We start from the raw sequence: 11,526 nt of genomic DNA on the forward strand, positions 1-11,526 counted from the left end.
CTGAGCTCCACTGGAGCAATCCTTGCTGGGACTAGCTATGCAGCCAGATCCATTCAAAGTGTCTTTTTAGGCTGAATTGAATGGTACCCAGGCCTCGTGTCGGAAGAAACGAGGTTTAGCCCGAAACGCTTCTCTTTCTAGAGAGCTAGACCCCGGGATCCAATACTTTTGTTTTTTTCAGCCTTAAGTTTTTTCTGGCGAGGTGTTTTACGGGTCCAGGAGTGCGGATCCCCCGATAAAAAGGGCCCCAGTTCCTGAAGGTTTTTTAAATGGAGCCCACTGTGAGAGGTGAAGATTGGGTCTGTTGGTTTCACCACAGAAAACCCTGCAGGGGAAAGGTAAGTGGAGATTTCTAAGGAATTTTTTAAGTTTCTTATGAATTGTCTCCTTTAAGAAGTAAATGTAGTAATGCCTAAAAGTCACCACTGGGGGCGGTATAGAGCACATACCTTGTCATGCTTTCTTACGCTGTGTCACGCTGTCTCAGTAGAAGCTGCAGATTCCTCCGGCAAGCAGCCCCAGAACTCTGGTAAGGTTGGGGGTGGGGATTTTCTTACAACAACACCCCCCACCTGGAAAAAGGAGAGGGGGAGGCCAGAACGGCCAGCGATGCTGCTCTGTTTTTTACCGCCCCAGCACGGTGGTTGGATTACTGGACCTTCTCCTCGCCACCCCCCCCCCCCCCCCCCCACACACACACACACACACACACAACCTGATCCAGTTGTATCGGAGGCCCGAGGCCGCGCAGGGAAACGCTCTTTTTGAAAAGAGGGGGGGCGATGTGACAGAGGGGGGCAACACCCAGCGCAGGAGTAGGTTTTAAAAACTCCATTATTTGCTCGCTACAGCTGTCAAAGGGACACAAGAGCAAAAAGGGCATGTAAGAGGTTGGTGACACAGGCATTCCCTTGGCACATTTACTAAAAGCATCAGGCTGAGTGTTAATAGCAGCGGCAGTTGCTGGACTATTGCTCAAGCAGTGAATGCGATTTTTTCTGGTAGTACCCCTGCATTTGTGCATCGGGCTATGGTCAGAAGGTGGGGTAAAAACACCCCAAAAAAGGGCTCAAGAGCTACCCCTTCAAGATCAAAAAAGCCTAAAATCATCTCTAAAATGGCATCCTCCCCTGAGAGATCTGAAGTGGCTGGTCAGAGCGAGCCACCAGGGACATCAGGTGGTGCAACTGTTTCCAACACTGCAGCCCCTGTCTATGTTACTGAAGAAATTTTTTCCTCAACCATATTAGGATAGGAGCAGAGGTTAGCGGTTTTAATCGCATCCCAGTGGGTCCTAGAGTGGGACTAAGCGCGATAGGTCCCCTTCTGTTACCCAGGACCCTAGAACTAAGGAACAGGGGGCGGGAGATGATGAATTTTTCTCAGGGGACCGGGAAGAGGTTGATGACTCCTCTTCTGAGGGGTCAAATGCAGAAGGATCAGGTTCACAATCTGAAAGATTGATGGTACAATCTCTTACTTAATTGGTCCGCTCCACATTTATGCTACCCTTAACTGAGTTGGTTGATAAACTTACTTCTTGTTTGGGTTCGCTAAAGCCTCCCCAAGCTGCACATGCCTTTGCTGTCCATTCATTGCTGGAAAAGCTTATGTATTCTGAGTGGGATCACCCAGATAAGCATTTTTATCCTCCTAAAAAGTTTTCAACACTTCATCCTATGAAGGAAAAGTTTAATAAAAAATGGGAGATACCAGCAATTGACGCTGTTATATCCTCTGTGAATAAAAGTTTGACAATGCTCAAATGCTTAGGGAACCAATGGATAAGAAGTCGGAATTCCTATTAAAGAACACTTTTTCTCTGGCAGGTTCAGTAACTCAGCCTGCACTGGCAGCAATTGGTGTATGTCAATCCTTGAGAGAGCAGTTTAAACAGGTGCTCAAGATTATTCCTGTTCAGCAGGCTCAAGATTTGGCCGAGCTACCAGGGGCGTTATGTTTTGCAATAAACCCTATGAGAGATGCTATTCTCCAGGCCTCATGCCTTACGCTGGGGCTGGTGCATATGCATAGAATACTTTGGTTGAAAAATTGGTCAGCCGAAGCCACCTGCAAAAAGCTTCTGGCTAGTTTTCCTTTTCGCTGTGAAAATGGGGATGATCTAGATAAGTACATCCAAAGAGTTTCTAATGGGAAAAGTCCCCCTTTGCCAGTTAGGAAAAGGAGTAAGCGTATTTCATTTAAACGAGCTGCTTCTCCAGTGCCAGGAGCATCGGCCTCCAGGCAGTCTCGACGGCCTCCACCATCAAATTCAAGAGAAAAACCTCAGGGTCAACCCCAGGAACAAAAGAAGTCCTGGAGAAGGAAATCTACAAAACAAAATACTAAAGCCTCCTTATGAAGGGGCGCCCCCACTCGCTCGAGTGGGGGTGAGACTTCTGCGGTTCTCAAGGGTCTGGCAGGAAGAGTGTCAAGACAAATAGGTGGCTTCCTCAATTACTCTAGGGTACAAACAAGAGTTCCGAGAGTCCCCATCTCCTCGTTTTCTCAGATCAAATATTCCCAGGGATCCAGAGAAAAAGAAGTCTCTCTTTCAAGCATTGGACCATCTTTTGTCTCAAAAGGTGATATCGGTGGTCCCCATGTAAGAGCAGGGATTGGGGTTTTATTCAAACCTTTTCACGGTACCCAAAGCAAATGGAGATGTCAGACCCATTCTAGGTCTCAAAAATCAAAACCATTTTTTGAATATCCGCTCTTTTCGCATGTTGTCACTCCGATCAGTAGTCTCTATCCTACAAGGATCTTGTATATCTATGATATTTACGGTTCGAGATAGAAAATCTTCATTTTCAGTTTGTAGCCCTGCCTTTCAGACTAGCTACTGCTCCTCGAGTATTACAAAAGTTCTGGCCCCTCCTCTAGCCAGATTAAGGGCTCAAGGTATAACGATTTTAGCGTACCTAGATGATCTGCTCTTGATAGACCAGTCGGTAGCCCGCTTAGACCAAAGTATGGTCACCACAGTCAACTACTTGGAATACCTAGGTTGGATTCTCAACCTAGAGAAATCTTCCTTAAAACCATCAAGGAGATTGGAATACTTGGTTCTGATCATAGATACAGCCCAGGAGAGGATATTCTTACCCCAGGCGAAGATCAGTGCCATAAGGGAGCTGATTCAGGTAGTCAAGGCAAAGAAGAATCCTTCTATTCGACTTTGCACAAGGTTGCTGGGAAAGATGGTGGCTTCATTCAAGGCCGTTCCTTATGCTCAGTTTCATTCGAGACTGCTGCAAAACAGTATCCTATCGGCTTGGAACAAGAAGGTCCAAGCTCTAGATTTCCCAATGTGCTTGTCTCCAAAGGTGCACCAGAGCCTCAGTTGGTGGTTGATAACCAAGAATCTGCAGAAAGGAAAATCCTTCCTACCAGTTACCTGGAAGGTGGTAACAACAGATGCCAGCCTTTTGCCTGGAAGAGGCGACTGTCCAAGGGAAATGGTCCAGGTCAGAAATGACTTTGCCCATCAATATTCTAGAGATTCGGGAAGCGCGCTTGGCCCTGAGGGCCTGGACGTTCAGATTACGGAATTGTCCTGTCCGGATCCAATCCGACAATGCCACAGCAGTGGCCTATATCAATCACCAAGGGGGCACAAGAAGTCGCCCAGAGAGAGGTGAATCATATCCTAACTTGGGCAGAAAACAATGTACCTTGCCTGTCGGCAGTCTTCATTCCAGGAATCAAAAAAAATCCTTCACAAACACGTATAGAACAGTCCTGTTGTCATAATAATCGAATGTCCAAAGATAAAGTGAGTCTCCTTCACACGTGACAGCATGCCAAAAAATAGTGAATAATGAATGGTGCCCAACACCGGTGAACGAAATGGCCTCTCACCTATTATACAGGTTAAAAAAGCGTTCCCAGAAGGGGTCAATCAGCAGGAGCTCCAAATTCAGATGCTAATCCATCAGGAATCATACTGAGGATATCATTCTCAAGGGCTCTCGGGTGAAGGCTGTAGGCGGGGGTGGCTCACACATAGCATATATAATGCAAAGAAGAAGGAACAAGAATAGTGCTCTCTGTATACTCCAATTTATTAATAAAAGTAATTAAAAACAGACTTACAAAGGTGGCACTTCACAAGTGCAAGATGTACACAGCATAAAGTTCCGTATCGAGACGGAATGGAGCATGCGCGGTAGCAACGGGTGACGTCACGTCGTTACGTTTCTGGACGCGTTGCGTCCCAGTGGGCGGGGACTTCTTCAGCAGATGACGTGACGACGAGACTACGTGGGCACCCGCGCTATAAGGAGGTGAGTTGCTATGGCGACAATAAACGCTTCACAACAGAGGGAATACCGGAAGTGTCCCCTGGTATTACAAACGGGAAAACGGAAACCACTCCGTACAAGCTAACCGCTATGATTCACCTAAAAGGTCATTAACAATGAAAATAAAATAAAACGAGGCAATCATATGAATACCCGATATAGTATTTTTGATAAAAAATATATATATGAAAGCCACAATAAAAAATATTCAAATTAACCATTTACAAAATAATAATACCTAATTGAAAAAATGTCAGAACGAAAAATTCCGTCAAACCGCTGTTACCGACTGCTCCAAAATAATTAACATACAGAATATAAAATTTATAAAAAATTTATAAAATTTATCGGTCAGAGATAAAACAATTTGTATCGAACTCTATATTTAACCCTTCGGGGCACATTACTCTTGTCTCATATATCCAATAGGATTCTCTTTTACTTAATTGTCTTATGAAATTGCCCCCTCGCCAATGTTTGTTGACCCTCTCAATGCCCCAAAACTTCAGACCCCTCGGATTCTGTTCATGAAAGGCCTTGAAATGTCTAGACACGTTATGGGTCTTGAGGCCTTTTTTGATGTTGTTGACATGTTCAGCCAGTCTAACGTGTAAAGGTCTTGAGGTTCTGCCCACATACTGGAGTCCACAACTGCACTCCAGCATGTAGACAACTCCAACCGTATCGCATGTGATCAATTGTTTGATCTCATACTCTCGGTTGGTAGCTGAGGCCAGGAATTTTTTTCTCTTTTTGATATTCCCTTTGGCATGTTTGCAAGGTACACACCGACCGCAGGCATAGAAACCCCCTAAAAAGGAAAAAAGCCTGTCAGATGTGGGTATAGGCGGATCTAAAACTCCAGGGGCCAACCGGTCCCTTAGTGTGGGGGCTTTTTTGTAAATAAATTGATCCGCCTATACCCACATCTGACAGGCTTTTTTCCTTTTTAGGGGGTTTCTATGCCTGCGGTCGGTGTGTACCTTGCAAACATGCCAAAGGGAATATCAAAAAGAGAAAAAAATTCCTGGCCTCAGCTACCAACCGAGAGTATGAGATCAAACAATTGATCACATGCGATACGGTTGGAGTTGTCTACATGCTGGAGTGCAGTTGTGGACTCCAGTATGTGGGCAGAACCTCAAGACCTTTACACGTTAGACTGGCTGAACATGTCAACAACATCAAAAAAGGCCTCAAGACCCATAACGTGTCTAGACATTTCAAGGCCTTTCATGAACAGAATCCGAGGGGTCTGAAGTTTTGGGGCATTGAGAGGGTCAACAAACATTGGCGAGGGGGCAATTTCATAAGACAATTAAGTAAAAGAGAATCCTATTGGATATATGAGACAAGAGTAATGTGCCCCGAAGGGTTAAATATAGAGTTCGATACAAATTGTTTTATCTCTGACCGATAAATTTTATAAATTTTTTATAAATTTTATATTCTGTATGTTAATTATTTTGGAGCAGTCGGTAACAGCGGTTTGACGGAATTTTTCGTTCTGACATTTTTTCAATTAGGTATTATTATTTTGTAAATGGTTAATTTGAATATTTTTTATTGTGGCTTTCATATATATATTTTTTATCAAAAATACTATATCGGGTATTCATATGATTGCCTCGTTTTATTTTATTTTCATTGTTAATGACCTTTTAGGTGAATCATAGCGGTTAGCTTGTACGGAGTGGTTTCCGTTTTCCCGTTTGTAATACCAGGGGACACTTCCGGTATTCCCTCTGTTCGGAAGCGTTTATTGTCGCCATAGCAACTCACCTCCTTATAGCGCGGGTGCCCACGTAGTCTCGTCGTCACGTCATCTGCTGAAGAAGTCCCCGCCCACTGGGACGCAACGCGTCCAGAAACGTAACGACGTGACGTCACCCGTTGCTACCGCGCATGCTCCATTCCGTCTCGATACGGAACTTTATGCTGTGTACATCTTGCACTTGTGAAGTGCCACCTTTGTAAGTCTGTTTTTAATTACTTTTATTAATAAATTGGAGTATACAGAGAGCACTATTCTTGTTCCTTCTTCTTTGCATTATATATGCTATGTGTGAGCCACCCCCGCCTACAGCCTTCACCCGAGAGCCCTTGAGAATGATATCCTCAGTATGATTCCTGATGGATTAGCATCTGAATTTGGAGCTCCTGCTGATTGACCCCTTCTGGGAACGCTTTTTTAACCTGTATAATAGGTGAGAGGCCATTTCGTTCACCGGTGTTGGGCACCATTCATTATTCACTATTTTTTGGCATGCTGTCACGTGTGAAGGAGACTCACTTTATCTTTGGACATTCGATTATTATGACAACAAGACTGTTCTATACGTGTTTGTGAAGGATTTTTTTTGATTGATTTTTTTTTTTTTTTGATTTTTTTGTTTTATTTGAGCGCTGCACCTTATTTTGTATATTTCACCTAAGGGATTTGAGTGTGTTGACCCTGGTGTACGGCTGCTTTTTAATTTTATGCATATATGCGCTGATTTATTCTACCTTTTTTTTTTTTTTTTTTTTTTTTTTTCATTCCAGGAATAGAGAATTGGCAGACGGACTACTTGAGTCGCCAGCAGTTGTTCCTAGGAGAATGGTCTCTTCACCCGATATCTTCCTGACAATATGTCAAAGATGGGGGATTCCGGATGTAGATCTGTTTGCATCCAGGTTCAACAAAGAGCTCGACAACTTTGTGTCAAGAACAAAAGATCCGCTAGCTTGCAGACCAGATGCCTTGGTATTCCCGTGGAATCATTTTTCACTGACTTATGCATTCCCTCCTGTTCTGCTGCTTCCATGACTTCTTTGCAGAATCAAGCAGGAAGGGAAGTCGGTGATTCTTGTGGCCCCAGTGTGGCCCAGGAGATCTTGGTATGCCGAGATCATAAAGATGACGGTAGGGGACCCATTGACCCTACCACCATGTCCAGACCTTCTCGCAAGGTCCGGTATTCCATCCTACCTTACAAACGCTAAATTTAACGGATTGGCTATTGAGACCCACATTCTGACGAAGCAGGGGCTATCAGGTTCAGTGGTATCTACCTTGGTTAATGCAAGGAAGCCGGCCTCTAGAATCATATATTATAGAGTCTGGAAGGCATATGTCTCCTGGTGTGAATCCAGAGGTTGGCATCCCAGGAAGTATGTCATAGGTAGAATCCTTGACTTTCTGCAAATGGGGTTAGAAATGAAGCTGGCCTTGAGTACTATCAAAGGTAAGGCCTCGGCCTTATTGGTATTATTTCAGCGACCACTTGCTTTGTATTCTCTGGTTTGTAGCTTTATTCAGGGGGTAACGCAGCTTAATCCTCTGGTTAGGTCACCCCTGAACCCCTGGGACTTGAATTTAGTTCTGTCAGCATTACAGAAACAGACTTTTGAGCTGATACTGTCAGAAAAGGTTCCATCTGCTGGTAATATCTATCATTTGGCGTGCAGTACATGTCAAATCGCTCCAATGTGAATCTGGGCTAAGAATTAAGTCCATTTTTGGTCTTGTAACCTTGGAAAGGAAAATGGCTTTGGTGATATGAAATTTTTCCTTGTGGCAACACATGCAACATTTGTTGAGAGTAAAGTCCTGGTATTTCAAAAATTCTGTAAGGTAATAAACAGTACATTTTTTTTACCTGTTGTATGTATGTCGAATGTACAGTGTTTTGTATCAAAGGCTTCTGTAAAGAAAAATCATAGACCTGCATATTTTGGTTGGGGCAGTTCCTTTAGCATTGGATTGAGCTAGTGTATTTATTATTTAAATGGAGCACTGTATACTAGTGATTAATTATATGAACTGATAATGGTGCTGCTATTATTCTTTAAAGTATATGTGTACTATGCTGGGCCTAGCAAATCAACAAAAATGGAGAGGCCATGGTAGGGAATTCATTATTGCTCAATAAGTATTTTGGCTAATGAGCACATATATATATTATATTAACCTCTTCAGCCCCAGAAGGAATTACCCCCTTAATGACCAGGCCATATTTTGCGATAGGGCACTGCGTTAATTTAACTGACAATTGTGCTGGCGTACGATGCTGTACCCAAATAAAATGTATGTCCTTTCTTTCCCTCACAAATAGAGCTTTCTTTTAGTGGTATTTGATCACCTCTGCGGTTTTTATTTTTTGCGATATAAACAAAAAAAGACCGTCAATTTTGAAAAAATATATATTTTTAACTTTCTACTATATTATCCAAAAAAAAAAAACAAAAAAAACAAAAAAAATGTCTTCATCAATATGCATTCTTTTACACATTTTTGGTAAAACAAATCCCAATAAGCGTATATTGATTGGTTTGCGCAAAAGTTATATCGTCTACAAACTACAGGATAGATTTATGGACTTTTAATTGAAATTTTTTTTTTTTTACTAGTAATGGCGGCTATCTGCTATTTTTAGCGGTACTGCGACATTGCGGCGGACAAATCTGACCCTAAGTGACACTTTTTGGGGACCTGTGACACCAATACAGTGATCAGTGCGAAAAAAAAGCACTGTTTACTGTATAAATGACACTGGCAGGAAAGGGGTTAACATCAGGGGCGATCAAAGTGCTAAATGTGTTCCCTGTTGGTGTTTTCTTACTTTGTGGGGGAAGTGCTGACAGGAACAACACAGAGATTGCTGTTCCTAATAACTAGGAACAGCAGATCTCCATGTTGTCCTGTCAGAATGGGGATCTGTCTTGTTTACATAGGCAGATCCCCATTCTGCCTCTCTGTGAAGCGATCGCAGGTGGTTGCCGGACATCGGGTCTGGCGAGCATGAGCATCGGCTCCTCCTCCGTGCAGTGGGTGTGCTCGCAAGCTCACACTATCTATTGCATGAAACGACATACAGATACATCATTTTGCGCAATAGAGCCGCCCTGTCGCAGTATATATGCAGTGGGTGGTCCTTAAGTGGTTAAAGGAGAAGGATAGCCAAAGCTATTTTGGCTAGCCTTGAAAAAGTATTCATACCCTTTTCCACATTTTGTCATGTTACAACCAAAAGCATAAATGTATTTTATTGGGATTTTATGTGATAGACCAACACAAAATGGCACATAATTGTGAAGTGGAAGAAAAATGATAAATGGTTTTCAAAATTTTTTACAAGTATCCAAAAAGTGTGGCGTGCATTTGTATTCAGCCCCCTTTGCTCTTATACCGCTAACTAAAATCTAATGGAACCAATTGCCTTTAGAAGTCACTTAATTAGTAAATAGAGTCCACCTGTGTGTAATTTAATCTAAGTATAAATACAGCTGTTCCGTGAAGCCCTCAGAGGTTTGTTAGAAAACCTTAGTAAACAAACAGCATCATAGAGGCCAAGGGACACACCATACAGATCAGGGATAAAGTTGTGGAGAAGTTTAAAGCAGGGTTAGGTTATAAAAAAAATATTCCAAGCTTTGAACATCTCACAGAGCACTGTTCAATCCACCATCCGAAAATGGAAAATGTCACAACTGCAAACCTACAAAGACATGGCCGTCAACCTAAACTGATAGGCCGGGCAAGGAGAGCATTAATCACAGAAGCAGCCAAGAGGCCCATGGTAACTCTGGAGGAGCTGCAGAGATCCACAGCTCAGGTGGGAGAATCTGTCCACAGGACAACTATTAGTCATGCACTGCACAAATCTGGCCTTTATGGAAGAGGGGCAAGAAGAAAGCCATTGTTGAAAGAAAGACATAAGAAGTCATGTTTGCGAGAAGCCATGTGGGAGTCACAGCAAACATGTGGAAGAAGATGCTCTGGTCAGATGAGACCAAAATTGAACTTTTTGGCCTAAAAGCAAAAGGCTATGTGTGGCGGAAAACTAACACTGCACATCACCCCGAACACACCATCCCCACTGTGAAACATGGTAATTTCCAGGATGCTTTTCTTCAGCAGGGACAGGGAAGCTGGTCAGAGTTGATGGGAAGATTAATGGAGCCAAATACAGGGCAATCTTAGAAGAAAACCTTTTAAGCCTCGTACACACTGTACAATTGTTGGCCAACCAAGCGTTTGATTTTTGTCAAAAGGGCGTGTGCCAGGATCTTGTCTTGCATACAAATGGTACACAACTGTCGTGCAAAAAACACGAATGTAGTGACGTATTACGAGGAATTTAAACTCTTTAGTGCCACCCTTTGAGCCCCTTCTGCTAATTTCGTGTTTGGCGAGCATTGATTCTGAGCATGCATGTTTGTACTTTCGCTTTCTGTGTGACGGATTTGTGTACTGACCGTACGAAAATCTGACAACAGACCGTTGCCTGCCAAAAATTTACCAGTCTGCCATCCAACATTTCTTTGCAGGGGATTGTCTGCTGACAGACTGTTGGCCTAATGGCAGGCCAGTAAATTGTTGGCGGACAGCAGTCTGTTGTTTGATTTTCGTATGGTCAGTACACAAGTCCATCACACAAAAGTCAAAAGTACAAACACGAAACTGCAGTGCTTTTTCAATATTGGCACTTGTCAAGTTTTTGCCCTTCCCCATCACCTTCCCTTTTCTATGCATTTTTCACAGAACAAAAACCAGATTGCAGCATGGTGGAGTCCACTAGTCAGGAGCAAACATTGACATCAGATCAAGTGCAAGGTTGGTCAACTAATGTAGCAAAATGGATGCTAGAAACATATGGGACTTGGGGTGGCTTAATGAATGGTGTATTGTTTCTTTTTAGAGGAAAGTGAGTGTGGTGAGCTCACCCAGGATGTTTGTTTGGAGCCATGGGATCTGACTCCTGAACCCAGCACAGACATTGCCATTGTGGACGTCAAATCCCCTGACGCGAGTCACATTGAGTGCCAAAGCGGCCCAGAAGAGTAAGAAAAAGAAAAAGAGAGCGGTTTGGATATTGCCTCTTTATATGACACAACTCCATCCCTAATTATATATAGTACAACAAGTTTAGCCCTTGGGACTTTGAATGAGTTGATCATAGAGGTCATAACAAGTAGATGGCATAAATTAAGAATTTATTGAAATTCCAAAAACATCATCATAAATGAGCATGAGCATAAAAACATCACAAAGCATTTAGTTTACAACCATAAACATGTTTGGTACAATGCTGAAAATAAATAATATACATATACATCTATATACTCAACGTGTTTTGCAAGTTCTGCTCGCTTCCTCATAAATTGATGCATGTGCAAGGTATCTAAAAAATAAATATCAATAAGATATAACATTCAATGATGGTTAAGGTTAGAA

General features: G+C 42.7%; 1 long non-coding RNA gene across 1 annotated transcript; it reads left to right on the plus strand.

The window, feature by feature from the left end:
* The first annotated feature begins 462 nt into the window (after nt 1–462).
* Nucleotides 463–7,947, plus strand: LOC141141569 (uncharacterized). The gene is made up of 2 exons (XR_012244135.1): nt 463–529; nt 6,852–7,947. It is a non-coding gene; the product is annotated as an uncharacterized lncRNA (long non-coding RNA).
* Nucleotides 7,948–11,526: the final 3,579 nt, after the last annotated feature.

Source organism: Aquarana catesbeiana, linkage group LG04, assembly GCF_042186555.1.
Source record: "Aquarana catesbeiana isolate 2022-GZ linkage group LG04, ASM4218655v1, whole genome shotgun sequence".
Taxonomy (NCBI): Eukaryota; Metazoa; Chordata; class Amphibia; order Anura; family Ranidae; genus Aquarana; species Aquarana catesbeiana.